Raw genomic sequence first — 16,852 nt, 5'->3', positions numbered from 1 at the left:
ATGTAACTTAAAACCATTTATACTGTCCCAACATATACCTTACCATCATGTATTTTTAATTCTTACCATATATTTAAAACCCACTAAGACATTTTATTTGTTTTACAGCCAACATTAATTTCCATTTATCCACACATTTATACTTGTCATCTTTCCTCATTCCTTTTTCCACTTCTAGCTTTCTGTCTGAGACCATTTTCCTTCTACCTGAATAACACTCTTTAATACAGTTAGCCTTCCATATCAATGAGTTCTGCATCCACAGATTCAACCAACCACAGATCAAAATATTTTGGGAAAAAAATAAAAAGTAATATTTATTTAAAAATACAGTATAACAACTATTTACATAGAATCTGCATTGGATACTGTAAGCAATCTAAAGATTAATTAAAGTATACTGGATGATGTGCATAGGCTATATGCAAATACTATGCAATTTTATATTAGAAACCTAAGCATCCACAGATTCGGTTATCTGCAAGGGGTCTTGGAATTAATTCTCCACTGATACTGAGGGATAACTGTATTACCTTAAGTGTGGGAAGCTGGTGACATATCTCTGGTTTCATATGTCTGCTATGTCCTTTATTTTGCCCTTATTTCTGAGTACTATTTTAATTGGAAATAAAATGCTAACTGTGCAGTTTTTTTCTTCAGCACTTTGAAGACATCAGCCCATTGTCTAATAGTCTTTATTGTTTCTGTTGAGAATCAGCTGTAAACATTATTGGGGATACTTTGATACATACTTCCCATTTATATTACTTATTTTCTTTCTCCTACATACTGTTATATTTCTGTGCTTTATTGCACATATTTTCTCGTATCTCCCACTTAACTATTTCTCTCTTCACCTGTATTTAATGCTGTTGAATACATTCAATGAGTTGATTTCATTTATTGCCTTTTTCAGTTTTTTTATTTTGATTTAATTTTCATGATGTACAGTGCTCTGCCAAAGCACTCATTCTTATATTTTGCTAGTCTAAACAGATTCATGTTTTAAAATTCAGTGACAGAACTCCATTATTTGAATCCCCTGTTGGTCTATCACTATGGTCTATTGTTTATCTTAGTTTCAGTTAAATGGCATCATATAATTTATGTCTTGTATACCTGATTATTTTTGTGTCCATGTAAGACATTATAAGTAAAAACTGTAGAAATTATTTGAGGCCTACGATGGTATTATCTTCCATCAGAAAGAATTTACTTTTGCTTTAACAAGTAGCTAGAGTCATTAACAATCTTAGGTGTCTGTAATCTAATTAAAGACTACGATGATTCTAAACTGGTTTTCTTCTGTATGTGGACCATTCAATTCGCAGCTCATCCTTACTCCTAAGGAATCACCCTTCAGGTCCCAATCCAAAGCCTGGCGGATTTAGCAGGCCATCTCCCTGTTTAGTGGACCATGAATTCAAACTGTTGCTCCATTAGCCCCACCCCATGAGTGTTTCAAAAGCTCTTCTTAGCTTCTCAGCCTCTTGACCACCTCTACTGGAAATAGGAGATTCCCATAGTAGAAAGAGGCTTCAAATGCACAGCTCACCTTTTGGGTTTCCTTCTTCTCCAGGATCTTGTCCCCACAGTCTTCAATGATGTGTTAGCTCTCTGATACAAACAGATGATTTTTATATTTGATCCAGCTTTTCTGGTTGTTCTCAGTGGAAGAGTTAGTCCAAATTGCCTAATCCACCATCATCAGAAGTGCACCTCTCAATTTTTCTCATCTGTAAAATGAGGATAATAATGACAACTTCCTCAAAGATATTATTAAAAGAGATCAGAGCGCCTGTTACATATTAAGTGCTCAAGAACTTTCGGGTATGGTTTTGAGCTACCTACTGCTAATTTAAAACAAGCTTCAATTAGTAGATATTTTGTCATTTTTGCCTGTCTAGTATCTATTCTCCTCTAATATCTCAAATTTTCTTTGAGAACCAGTCCTCAATTACTGAATGCAGTCTTGATGTCAATCAAGGTAACATACTGTCCTCTGTCCAAGGGTAGGTAACTAACCCAAGCTAGGCCAGACTGCCTCTTTCCATGTAATGTGAACTTTAAGCAGCAAATAGTGAAGCTGATCCATGTAAACAGTGGGTAGCACATTGAACAGGCCATCCATTAGTTTCTGCAAACAGCTATCCAGAGCTAACCTAATTTCTGTCTTTTCCAGGGACTAGTCAACTTTTCTCAGAGCTATTCCTTAGGGCTTACAATAAATTATTTTCTGTTTAAGTTAACAGGGGCCATTTTTGTTGCCTGAAACAAAAATACCTTGATACCTCAATGAAGAACTATCTCACTTTCAAAGTTTTTCTACCAGCCCCTGTAACTTAATCATTTAACCACAAAAAAAGAAGAGTTTTGATATTATTCAGAAAATTTGCAAAAATGTTTCTTTCTTCTTATGATTAAAGAATCAATATTTTGTAACTTCTTCCTGTGCTGGCTTTATATTAGCTCTCAACGCATTCCTGCTCTTATTTCAGACTGTCCTCTCTAAAGATTACATTTGTCACACTCCCTTGAAAGCTGGTTTCCAACTATGTTCTACCACTGGGAAACACTGGTAAAAACTGGATGGCAGGAGAAGGTAAATCATTTTATTTTCTTCCTTCTGTTTCTAATTCCTGCAGGAGCAGCATCAGTATTCCAGGAAACTCAGCAGATTGCCCATGGTCTCTGGTTCTAGCAGCAATTGTAGCACCAGATAACCACAATGCAAATTCTCACTACTGCAACAATAGTGCAGTTCTGGCAGGGGTAGCAATGGGTGACTGGAGGCTTCAGCATCCTCTGAGATGAGTTCAGCATCATCAACAGGACTATAGGCTTTCTGGATCAGTAGAAGTACAGGCTCATGGCATCCTGCGAAGCAGCAGCAACAGCTTCAAGGGTAGCAGTAGTACTCCAACAACCTTAGCATCATAGTACTTATTAGCTGTTTAACACCATTTTCCTTTTTTTCTCTCCCAGCCCAAGGAGCAGTAGTGTCTTCCTGCAGTTACTGATCTTTGATAAATTCATTGTCCATTTTCTGCTTCTCCAGCCCTACCAGGACTTTTGGCAATTGATTCCCTATGTATTAAATTTTCTTTGTTTAAAATATTTAGTGTGGCTTTTGTTTTCTTAATTACACAACTTTCGGTGGCATGGATCTCCTCATTTCAAATGTTTCATTTCAAATGTATCAGCACTATCCCACGAGCAAAAAGAGAAACCTTGTCATTTTTGTGTTTCTTGTCCACTCTTCCTCTTTCTCATTCATCCATTCCAACTCTCTATACTCTCTTCAACTCCTTTTCTTTTTCTTCTTAGCCTATTTCTTAAGTATACCAATGACACCTATGTTGTTATGTATTTTAATAACACTTGGGGCAAATGAAGGTGGACCATTGTCAGTTTAAACAATCAGCAGTTCAAATGCAAAAACAGAAAGTCCCTCTAAAACTATAAATCTTTACTAAAATATAATCCAATTTTTATTATAATTACAGTTGTCAGTACTTAAAAAATATTTTCCACAAACACCACAATTCATTTCTTGGGTAGCAACATCATCTTAGTCCTGAAGACTAAAGGCAAGTAACAATTTTAATTACAATAGAAATTATAACTCATACCTATAGGTTGTACTTCATGTATTATTTCAAATCTATCAGCGCTATTCCATAAGCAAAAAGAGAAACATGTTTTAGAAAACAGAAATAATAAAATGTCAAGATATCTTAGCTCACCTGAAAAATTGAAAAAAAAATCACAAGTCTTGGGAGACATAAGACTTCTATTTACTTTGGATCACAAACCAAACTTCACATTTGTTCAAAACTGAACTGTTATTTGAGCCAGAAATCTGCCACCTCTTTTGCCCTCACTCTAAAACACTATCACCACGTTCCCCAATATCACACCCCTCAACCTGCCTGCTTTACATTGTCAGTATAATTAGAATAAAGCCAAATTCCTTGCCATGTCATGTAAGTCCCTGCCTAATCCTGCCCCAACCTACTGGTCCATTTTCGACTTATCTACTTTCCTTATTCAGGACAGATATTTTAAAAATAACAAATGATCACAGAATGACTCAATCCTTACCCACCACACACACACAAAATTACTTTAAGTCCATGGGCAAGACCCAAATAGCTGCAGTCAAAGTCAATCACATCTTACCTGGGCAAAGAATAGGTGGCAAGTGAACTGATGCCCAATCCAAAATCAAATGGTGAATCTGCACAGTTTGGCAAGTAATGCATTAACACAGAATGGATACTGAAGACTCAAGACATCCTCTATGTAAAGATTAAATAATCTCCCATTTGCTTCTCCCGTTTTTTCTCTCTCCCTCTCTCTCATACTGCACACACACTTACATGCACACACACATTCACACACACATAAACACACACATCCCATCATCATTCCTGGTCACAGCAAAATGATTAATTCCAGTTTACATTCAAGGTCAGTTTTTCTATGATTCTAAAATCTCCTGTCATTGTACCCCTTTATTTCTTCTATCAATCTCTTGAAACTCTTCAAACAAAGTGTCTTTAATTCCTTCATTAATTCATTACTTACACCTACTACGTGTCAGGCACTGTGCTAAACTCAAGGAGGAAAAGAACGCTATATCACACTCAATTTCTGCTCTCAGTCTCCACAAAAACGTAAGTTACCAATAACTGGCTTAACCGGTAAGTAAATATCTGTTTAAGGTTATAACTTATTAGCCATTCAGAAATTTTAAGGTTATTGTATTGTTATTTCCCATTTGGAAAAATATTAGATTACTCTTTTTCTAATGCACTAGGGACCGAGGAGAGAATAAAGAGTTGGAAAGCATCAGACACCCAAAGGAAGAAGTCATTTGTAAGCGGTAAAAAGAAAGGTACCAAATGGGAAAACGACAAAGAACACAAGATAGGTTCCAACAAGCTCACTACTTCACGATGGCCCAGGCCTCATTATCATCAAATTTGGGCAGATAAATAGAAACCGCACTGCCATTAGTAACACTGCCTTAGAGCCACAAGAATCAGAACAACTCTGTTTAACATGACCAATAATCTTTTCTTCTATTTTACTGAGGCTATTTTAAAGGAGCTATATCCTCGAAGAATTTGTTAATCAAAGTATCACTCTACTCCATATGAACTTAAGAAAAAAAACTGCTGAAATCTAACTATAATGACAACCTAATGGCTCTTCACCTTTCTCTTAAGTAGATACAGTAAAACCCTTATGGAAATCTTAATATTAGTTAGGTCTAGGCAAACCTAAGTCTGAAGGAATCCCCTAAAGACCAACAAAATTCAATTGAGCAACAATTTATAGAAAAGACTATGCAGCAGAATGGAGGAAAAATACTTTACCAAATGATATTGAAGATTTTTTCTTTGAGGAAGAAACTGTCCATTTAGGAAAATACTTTGATAAACCACTGCAGAGTTGAAAGGAAATTCCAACAGAAAATAGACTGAAAGAAAAAAACATTCCTAGCCTGATATTACAAAACTAATAGAGATTGGAGAGTGGGAAAGAAATGAGAGAAGAAAGGTAGAGCAGGAAGAAGCAGGGGGCAACAAAATGGACATAAGTGGGTAGAAATGCTCAAAGTGTTTTTTGTTTTTTTTTTTTTCAGAATAAGAAAGTGTAATTCAATTTTGAATTATTCACTCTGTGGGAACCTCATCATCTTTATCCCCAAATCTCCAGAGAAATGCTACTAATGTAGCTGCCTGATATGAGTAAAATTTTAGAATCCAGGAAATAGGGTTATGTCCCACATTTGGCATAACACCGGAGCAGAAATCAAAGCAAAACACACAGCAAAAATGAATAGTAAAATGTTGAATATTTTTGTTTTAATTGCAGTGAAATTTTCTGCAATTACTGAAAACTAGAATGGAGAAGAACCCATTTCATTGAATATGGCTGGCATGTGACAGATGCTGAGGTAGATGGCTGAGAAAATCTATTCATGGAACAAATATTTATGATATCCTATTAAGTAAAAAATTATAATAAATAAGCAAAATATAAAACTATATATATACCATAACTACATCTATGTAAAACATATGATACATACAGATAAAAATAGAGACGAAGATGTAAAAATGAACAGTTGTATAGGATGGTGAGGTTACACACACTTTTTTCATTTTAAAAACTATTGTTATTATTGCATTTTTATAATGAAAATTGAGATAAAAATGAATAGTCTTCGAACTTTCTATGTTTATATAAGGTAATCAGAGCTCCAGATGAAAGTATTTGAAAGATGGTGATTTCAGTACTTAGAATGGTCAGAAGAGAATATAAACTTAAGAATACTACTATTTGCATAAAATTTGAAAAAGTCATGAACAACCTTGAAATATATACCTGTCAAACTACATGGTAAGCCCACAGCAGGGCTTAGATGTGAATAAGCTTGTTTGCATAATTTTTAAAACTATTTTTAAATTATTACTATTTTGAAATAGTTATGAAAATACTTTAAAGTTATAATTTTCAGATTACTAATGGCAAGCAAAGAGCAAAGATGACACTCTGTTTAACTATTTTCAGCACACTGTTTATTTTTTAAAATGTTTAAACAAACAAAAAACACCTTCTTACCCCAACAGAGCAATTTGCTGTTATCAACAATCTCAAAAACTCTCTAGTAAAGACAATGTTCAAGGACAAATACGCAGATGAATTTCACCTGTGTTCTTCTCACTTCCTCTCACTCTAGGCTCACCTTCTAACCATCAAGACTGACCTTCATATAAACAAATGAATCTAACTTCAGATGGGGATGCAGACCACAAGAATAGTAGCAGAAAAAGTAGCCTAAAATGCATAGTATCTATTTTCCTATTAACATTTATTGAATGTCTTCTGTGTGTCCGTCACATTACATTTGCATCTCACCACAACCCTATGAAATAGTCATTGTTTTTAATTTATAGATGAAAAAACAGAGTCCAAGAGATTAAGTGACTTACTCAAGGTCACAAAATTAGTAACTGGGAAACTAGGATATGACCCAGAGTTGACTAATGCCAAAGCCTTTCCTTACATACACTGTACTGCCTTGACTCCTCGAACCAGCTAAGTAAACACAGGATTAGAAGGAAAATAAGCAGGAGAGAAATATTTGCAGTCATAAAAATCTAGTTACTTATAAAAAGTCATTTTAATTGATTAGATTTAGACTACAGAAATTCCCCTCAGCTCTAACCAGATGAATACAGGGTTTCTAAGAGGAAAAATTTTACTAAAAATATTATATTGTTACAGGAGCCAGCCTGAGTCTAAACCATAATGTTTCTGGCTCTGGTAAATTTAAATAGAGGTTAAAAAAAAAAGGGAGTAAAGCCATGAAAACATGTACTGAGAGATCTGAGAGATCAGAACCCAAGTCAGAAAATCAAGAATTCTAAATTCAGGATTAAGCATTGCTTATTTTAACTGACTAAAAAAAGGTCCAGGAAAGAGAACCAGTATAGAATGAACTCCAAACTGGAAGGCTATAACAAGGATTAACCATGAATCAGAGAAATGAATGAGAATTGTGGGGTAAGAGCTGGGACAAAGCTGAGAAATGTGAACTGGAAGGGGTGGGAAAGAGAGGAGAGTGTTTGAAAACATTGGAAATATTGAAACATATGGTAAATTGTGAGACAGTTTGAGCTATGGCATGATTATATAAATTCCTGCTGCAAAATCTGGTGGCAGATTGGAAGCATGTGTTCCAAAACAATTCCATAAGATTTCCTATTGAAGTTGAAGAAAATGAGTAATGAGAGTTTTATGTCTTTAATGGTGTCTGAATTTCTTCCAAAGGTGATTTTAAAATGAAAGCAACACTGATTTGGTCCCAATTTCAAATATTTCAGGATACATAGGATATATAATAAATAAATTCACTGAATTGTTTATTCCATATTATGAAAGGGTCCCCTTTACTCCTTCAATGCTCCAAAAACAGTAAAAATTTTATTATAACTAAAAGTAAAGATACATGAAAGGGTGCAGTGGAAGATGAAGCTGGAAAAACAAATTGGAGAGGGGCTGTGAAGGACAGTGTATGCAAAAGGAGCCTGAATTGTATTCAAAGCAATAGAAAGCCTAAAAAGATTCTTCAGCCATAAAATTAATTATTTAAATTTCATTTTTAAGAATATACTCTGCAGCAATACAGAGGAAAAACCCAGAAGAGACACAAGATCCCAGGATACAAGGCAGTACCAGTGAAAATGCACTGGTAGGAATTCTCATGCTAGTGAGACTTTACACTAAGTCATCAGAAGTCACTTGTTAATATATTATAACAGGCCCTATCACTATCTCATTTCAAAACCTTTCACTACAGATCAAACATGCCAATAAGATAAATTCAAATTTCTTAGCATGACTTAGAACCATAGGTGATTCTAAATATTTAACAACTGATACAGCAATATAATATAATATAAAAATCAATATATAAATTAACATTAAAATATATTTTCTTTTTTCCAAATAAACTATAGATGTAGATATATAGATACCTGCTTTCCATATGACAAGAGTTACAACAAGCTTGTCCAACCCACGGCCCGGAGGCCACATGTGGCCCAGAACAGCTTTGAATGAGGCTCAACACGAATTCATAAACTTTCTTAAAACATTGTGAGGTTTTTTTTTTTTTTTTAGCTCATCAGCTATCGTTAGTGTTAGTGTATTTTATGTGTGGCCCAAGACAATTCCTCCTCTTCCACTGTGGCCCAGGGAAGTCCAAAGATTGGACACACCAGAGTTATAGCATAAATTCTTTATATAGTCATTCTAACAACTTGCAAATCATTTGTTCAATTTTAGAAAGTGTCAATCTCTTAACAGAGCCATGGTTGGATATTTAGAAAAATATTAGACTTCTCTTGACACGTTGATAATTCAAATGAGAATCATTAGGTCCCTGATACCCACCATTTTGCTACAACTTTAAAACAACTGGGCAGACTGCCTGCATGTAATAGTCACATAAACATCTAGATTGAGCCTGTACAACCCACAGGCCAAGAGCAGCTTTGAGTGTGGCCCACCGCAAATTTGTAAACCTTCTTAAAATATTAATTAGTTTTTTTGCAATTTTTTTTAAGCTCATCAGCTATCGTATTAGTGTACTTTATGTGTGGCCCAAGGCAATTCTTCTTCTTCCAATGTGGCCCAGGGACGCTAAAAGATTGGATACCCCTGATCTAGCTCTGTGTTTTCCACAGACACTGAAAGCACTGTGCCTCAGGACACTCCCCACCAAATGCAGTTACCACGAAAACCATTTGCACTGCAGCCTTTCATTGCCTCCACCAACAGGGCACAGCGTATCAGGCAGGCACTGACACTCCAGGCAGTACATGCCTTCCAAGGACCATGTTAATACATACCAGCAAGGTTACTAAGTTCCATAATTCTATAAGACTGCACTAGACAACATCGTTAGATAATTTATTCTCTCCATAATGTTTACTAGTCTGCATCAAAGTGATTCAGTTTTTAAAAATTAGTGTCTGTGTACTGGTGCATACCAATTGAATACCAGTCCTGCATATGATGCCCTTTGTAACTGACTCTCACCAACTAGCTTCACCTTCCACCACTCCATCCCTTCTTTCCATCTTCCATGCACCTAGCAATATAGGAATATTGGCTATTCCCCAAAGACACTATGCACTATGCTTTTCACAGTCCATGCTTTGCATATGTCTAAAATGCCCTTCTCCTTCTCCACATACTTTTTCCTGCAAGGCCAATTTGAATGTGATCTTTGGTTATAAAGACTTCCTTAAATCCTCCATGTTCATATACTAGCCCCTTCCTCTGTTCAACACTTGGTATATAAGTACTTTAAAGCACTTATCAGCATTTGGATTATTTATTTACATGACTCTTTTCCACTAAATTATAAGTACTTCAAGGGCAAAGACTGTGTCCTATTCCTCTCTGTTTCCTAAATTAGTACAGTGGCTGGTATAGAACAGATGCTCAAAATGCATTTGTTTAAAGGAATAACAAATAAATACCTAAACCAAAAACAATCATCTTTGATTCCCTATACTGTATTGCTGGAAAATTTTAGATGCAGACTTAAACATGTATAAGGGGATATCCATTGTTTAAATTCTTTTAGAGAGTAGAGTGTATATGGCTTTGTAGAAGCAGCACCATGTAGCATCTCTCCCCTGACCTTCCCATTGGATCATCTCAGGTAGTCTAATTATTACTTTTGTCCCAATTGGGTTATTATCACTGAAATTCGTTGTCTTATATACACATGTAAAACATTTGTTTTTAATTTTCTCTTGTTTCTGTATTTTTCCAGCACATAAAGTATGTAGGATTACTACATTGCATCAATAGCAACATCTAGTATTAGATGTACCACATAAGATATAAATTATTTTGTCAATCTTTTTATTGTTTGTATTCCCTTCTTTTCTTCCCTATTTCATTCTGGTCCTCTTTATTTCTTTCTTATTGGCTTTTAATGTTAACAATTACCAAGACAGTCATTCGTGACAGAATTTCATAATGGATTGTTTTAATTTTAGAAATAAAAAATAATGTAACAATTTAATTAAATAAGTTCAGTAAAGGGACTGCAGACTTTTTTGAAAATATAAGTATGAGTACAAGTATAAAATTTTTGAAATTTTAGTTACTGAAGTAAATCATTATTTCAGCAATACAATACATTTCTCAAATTTGGGTTCCTGTACTCCTATAATTCCTTTCTTCCTCAAACTAAGTGTCCTATTTGCATGAAGAAGTTAGCACCTAAAGCTATGGGGCCAATAAACAATGCCTGCACCTTGCCACAAAGCAAGATTTTAACTTTTTTAAATGTCTACAAGTTTAAAATAACAAAGCATAATACAGAACCTCTCATTTAGAAGTCTACATAGAAACTGCCAACTGCCAACACTATATTTGAAATCGATGAACCAAAAAGAAAAAAAGACAAAGAACATGTATCACTTTCAGTGATATTAGTTGTATATAGATGGCACATGAGAGGATACAGAGACAACACTAACCAAAATTACTAACTAAAGTTTTCACCACAGATTAATGAATCTATAGTTAGTAAACAGTATTAAGTTAATAACTGACACTATAGCCACTAAAGAGGAATAACTAAAAAGGTATTCATCCTGCAAAGATGTACCAAAAACAAAATATATTCAAATTGGTAAAATAAGATTTTGAAATATTAATAGTTATAAAATATTATAGAAATATTGTATAAATTTGCGATGACAAGTAGAAAAATTCTATAATCAGAGTTCATTCTGAAAAATCTGAAATTCACATAATATTTTATTTCCAGAGCTCTTGAATGTAAAATTTTGCCTTTAGATATGAATTCCACATCAAATGTTATCAAAATGAAAAACCTTATCAATTCCAAGCTGCTTCAGTCCCAATTACTGTTGGCTTTATATAAAGAAACATGATCAGAATATTGTTCTCTGTTGTTCCATACCTAAGTTTGTTGTCTATGAAAGGAAAAGCTTTTATTTTGAAGTTTATGGGTTAAAAATGTCATTGAAATGTAAGTTATTCTCACTGTACAGATCTGTTGAAAGGTAGTTATTGACTTCAAAAAATGGCTTGACTGAATTTAGAACATTTGAATGAACTTAATAAAAAATTTTCATAAACTGTATGGAAGTATATTAATGAATATGACAAGGTTTATAGATTCAAAGCAACAGTTTAGCTTCAGAATAGTGAGATTAAAGTCATAGTCAATGTTACAGTATGAGTGACAGTCAATGATAGTCAATGTCATTGATAGTCAAATGTTACAACATGAGTCCTAAAGAAAAATTATTAAGATGAGCAAAGCATCACCTATACTTGTGGAACACCAACATTATTTTTAAATATTTTATGTTGTTTTTAAAGTTCAAATGGATTAGAATACCATTCGCATTATCAGAGGAAATTTCAATATTACAATTGTCACTGAAAGAAAAGGAAGTGAGTTAAAGAATATGCTAGCTTTGAAGTAAAATTTAAGGAGGGTGAATTTTCAAAATTCTAATAGCATAAAAGCAGTTTCCATCAATCAGGAAAAAAAAGAAGTTTTTTGTTTTTTGTTGTGTGTGTGTGTGTGTGTGTGTGTGTGTGTGTGTGTGTGTGTGTGTTTGAGACAGAGTCTTGCTCTTATAAATGATGGAGCTGGGACTATTATCCGAATATCTAAATCTCATTTTCTTTTTTTTTTTTTTTTTTTTTTTTTTTTTGAGACGGAGTCTTGCTCTGTCGCCCGGGCTGGAGTGCAGTGGCCGGATCTCAGCTCACTGCAAGCTCCGCCTCCCGGGTTTACGCCATTCTCCTGCCTCAGCCTCCCGAGTAGCGGGGACTACAGGCGCCCGCCACCTCGCCCGGCTAGTTTTTTGTGTTTTTAGTAGAGACGGGGTTTCACTGTGTTAGCCAGGATGGTCTCGATCTCCTGACCTCGTGATCCGCCCGTCTCGGCCTCCCAAAGTGCTGGGATTACAGGCTTGAGCCACCGTGCCCAGCCCTAAATCTCATTTTCTATCCCCTATCCAAGACTAACCATAATGGGAAAAAAATCCTATAGTCATTTCATATTACATGTACCTGTAATTCCCCAGCCCAGCTCACCCAGAGCACTTGCCGACTGCAGGCAGCCTCCAAGCCTATACATTCTGGGTACATCCTGGGAAATCCAGTTCAAGGACCATGCATACGTCCAGGAATGACATGACCTGGACAGCAGGCTCCAGCCCTGTCACTTTCTATATCTTATAAGAATTAGTTAATGTAACATTTTCAAAATGGAAAATTTAAAAATAAAAGTCTATTTGTACCTAACCTTCAAAACAAAAAAAACTTCCTGCTGATTTAGCTTATCAGGTTCACTATGTTGCACAAATGACTAAGCTCATTGTCTAGTTTGACTTCACGGACTCAGAAGTGAAAAGCATCATCAATTCTTATGTTGACATATTTTTCACTAAAATTTATTTTTTAGAAAGTATAAAGCAAATAAGACAAAATTGTAAAGGGGGAACTACAATTATCCTAAGGATTGCCCAGTTTTCTAATGCCAATTCTATCAATCCTGTGATAGTTATATTTTTCAACAAATACTCCTGGTTCTCCCTCTATAAGTGATAGGATTGCACTTCTCCACGCTGAGTTAGGTAGGCATGATCATGAAATTTGCTTTGGCCAAAAAAATGCAAGCAGAAGTTGTATGCATACCGCTGAGAGGAAATTTTAAGAGACAACTTAGGATTCACTGCAGTCTCCCTTTTCAGCTGCTCAGAATGTTCCAGAAAGCATTTTCTCCACTAACCTGTGCCCCAGGATGAGGATGACATGGAGTAGAAACCCAAAGGGATCCAGAAAAAACATATCAAAAAGAAATAAATTTTTGTTTTGAGGTACAAATATTGGGGATAACATAGCCTACTATAAATTTATTGCCTCTCGGCTCCAAATCCACCCTTCTTTGACCTGCTTTGTGATAGTGAATCTGGACTCTGTCACCATTTCTCCTTTGCAGTTGGCAAAATGTTAAACTTTGTCAGTAGAGGGAGCCATAGTGACATTAAAGGAAAAAAAGGACTTCAAGGTTCCGGGTGTTTTGTTGTTTTTGCTACAGCACATGGTTGCCAGGAGCTTATAGACACCCAAGTTTCAGAGGCACCCCAGCAGACAGTTTCTAAGAAGTCTCACTGGCACCCCAAGAGGTGGCTTCCCAATGAGTTTCCTAAGCACCTCAGCCAGCTTCTCAGCAAATCCCACCAACATTCCCACAGATGATGTCCTGCTTGCCTGCCACAGCCTGAGACAGCTCAGTGGGCCACAATCACATCCTCCAATGAGGGCTGAATCTCAGCCTCAGACATGCAGGAAGGGCTTCTCTGAAATTTGTTTCTGTCGTAGATACTCTACTTCACCCCTACAAGAGGGCTGTACCCTGCTACAGGTAGTAATCCTTTATATTAAAATGTCCCTGTTCAAATTACTATTATAGTTTCTATCATGACTGGACTCTGATATCTAGTCTATCCTAACATACTGTTAACTGCAACATAAATTTATATTAGTAGTTTTAAAGAAAAATCTTGGATTAGTTTATTTTTCTACTTTATTTCATAGCTGCTTTTAATCTTTATATGCCAAAATTAAACAACTGATTATATCCTAAACCCTGTCATGAAGTTTAATCATAACATACAGTACTGTACATCTTTTCATTAAACCAGACTCTTGGGTAAAAATTACAAAAAATAATATATGAAGGCACACTTATGTAGAGTATGGCTATTCAACCAAACATTCCAAAAGAAACTACTTCTTGTGGAAAAATTAAATTCAAATATTTACTTACTCATACTAGAATATAAAGCTACGCTGCGTCTTTTAACATGACCATCGGATAATGAAAATACTGCATATGAAAATATTTCAATGACTCTTCACTATGTTAGTCATATGGTAAAATTATTTTCTCCTCTCCCTATAAAAATAAATACAATTATTAACTAACATGACTACTACTTAGGAATAGTACTTAAATTCACACTTCTTGCCCCCAGTCCCTCCACCCCAAACCCAGTTAAATCAACATTTTAACTCTGGAGAAAACTGTTAAATAAATAAAAAGTGTAACGCAGATTGGCGGTAATTTGAGGGCAATATACTATTAGAAACTATAGTAAAACATATATAGTAAAATATTATTTCAGAGATATTGTGGAATTTGTATCTCTGAATACAAAATACATTTTAAAACATAAGAGTAGTTCAGTATCTACTTTATAAAAAATATATATCCAAATTTATATCTACTGGCACTCTTTAGTGGAATGTCATAAGGAGAACAAATTGCCCCCCAAAGATGTTCTGTGCTAATCGCAGGAACATATAAATATGTTTCCTTATATGGCAAAAAGAACTCTACAGATATGATTAAAATAGGGAGATTATTCCGGAATATCTGGGTGAATTCAAGTTAATCACATGAGTTCCTAAAAGAGAAAAAAATCTTTTCTAGTTGTGGCAGAGAGAGATGCAATGACAGAAGAAAGGTCAGAGAGATAGCATCGTGATAAAGATTCAAAATACCCCATTGCTTATTCAGAGATATAGCAAGCTATATGCAAGTACCAGAAAGAGGCCTCTCTAGGAGGTAAGAACAGTCCTAAGCTGAATATCCAACAAGAATCTCGGTCCTATAACTTAAAGAACACAATTCTTTCAACAACCCAAATGAGCAAGGAAACAATCCTCCTACAGTTTCCAGAAAGAAATGCAGCCCTGCCTACACCTAGATTTTGGCCCAGTAAAAAAAATGTATGTGCTAATAAAAGCATTAATTAATTCTTTCAGATAGAAGACAGCTTTTAGTTAAAAGGAATTATGTGTGATAAAACAGATTTTCATCTATGTGCCTGGGAAGCAAAGTATTATAAAAATGATAATAGATACCACATATGCCAACAAACCAAGATGAATGTGAGCACCACCTCCATCTGTCAACTGAACAATACCAAAGCACCAAACACCACTGTGGTTATTCTACTACCTAGTTATATTGTTTAGAGTATCCTTTTTCCTTAGTTTTAGCCTCCCAGAAGCCTAATTACAGGATGCAAGAAACTACCAAACTATTTTTCTCTTCGAGCCGAACATAAGCTTCATTGGAAGACAAAAAATGCTAAAGGGCATTCCTCCTGTGCCTAAAGGAGCATTTTTCCAGTTCCTCTGTTTAGCAGAACCTATCAAATTATTTGTATTATATACAAATACTAAATGTTTATAACCATATAACTATACAAAAGTTGTGAATTCCAAATGCCTTAAAAAGCATGTAGCTAGCACCATGTTGTACGAAAAGTAATAGAGTTTTGACAGGTATATATAATATAGATATATGTTCATAATATATAAACTGTATTAAAGTTGTTAGTTCTTGGCCAATTAATTTATACTATCTAGTTGTCTTCAATTTTGTAGGTTACCCATATTAGAAAGAAAGTAGGTAAAATAATATATTACTCCTGTGTCAAAACCTTTTATTAACTTTCCCCTTTCCATAACCCTACCTCAATTCCTATTTCTGGAACTTTCCATTACAAAACCCAAAATTTATCTCCCTTTTATAATACAAGCACTTTCTGAAATTCTGCAATAATTCAGTAAGCTAATATAAAGATGCCCAGAATCTTCACCAACTTCAGCATGGCATTTCCATAACTAATCTCCTCTCTATATTTTCCTAAAATACATGCACATTTCCAAAATTCCCTTAGAGGGAAGGAAATTTGTCCTTGCTAAGCCTAATATATAAAACAAAGATTGTGTGATAGTTTAAAATATACAAAGAATGAAATAAAACCAGAGGGTGAGAAATTCATTGAGACTAAGTTATCAATGGAAGTAGGGAATATTCAATAAAAGGATGATAGTCCTGAAGTTCTGAAAAGATTATATGGTGTGAATATATCCAGTAGAAAAAGTTTTATAAACTAAGATATTAAGAAGGGTTCCTTCTAATTATGAATGGATTCCAAGAGCCCTAATCTTACTTTCTCCCCTTTGTTCTTTGTCCTTTCTTTTCTTCTTTCTCCCTTTTGGCCCTTTTTACTACCGTCCCATTATCCCAAGTTGTAGTCACTTCTAGTACTCATATCAATGTTACAAATGCTCTAGAATAACTAAAACAATAAAATAAGCCACTTCACAACTGCTCCCTCAAAACACTGGTCCTGGGACCAGATGACTTCACAGAGCTAACGATAAGTGAGATAAGCAGATACGG

The 16,852-nt window shown here is 35.0% G+C and overlaps 1 protein-coding gene across 37 annotated transcripts in view; it reads right to left on the bottom strand.

Annotated features, from left to right (window-relative positions):
- Positions 1 to 16,852, bottom strand: part of RIMS2 (regulating synaptic membrane exocytosis 2) — a 765,294-nt gene that overhangs the window by 739,341 nt on the left and 9,101 nt on the right. For 2 of the 37 annotated variants that reach the window (XM_073018273.1, XM_073018275.1), the window contains exon 2: positions 1,556 to 1,736. The exons of 34 other annotated variants lie outside the window; for them this stretch is intronic. The gene's annotated coding sequence lies outside the window, so the exon portion shown is untranslated. Of the gene's footprint in view, positions 1 to 1,555; positions 1,737 to 16,852 lie in introns of those variants that run through there. One more of the 37 variants, XM_073018282.1, reaches the window with a different exon arrangement.

The sequence above is a fragment of the Chlorocebus sabaeus genome, chromosome 8 (genome assembly GCF_047675955.1).
Source record: "Chlorocebus sabaeus isolate Y175 chromosome 8, mChlSab1.0.hap1, whole genome shotgun sequence".
NCBI classification, from domain to species: Eukaryota; Metazoa; Chordata; class Mammalia; order Primates; family Cercopithecidae; genus Chlorocebus; species Chlorocebus sabaeus.
This window is presented reverse-complemented; position numbering and strand designations above follow the sequence as displayed.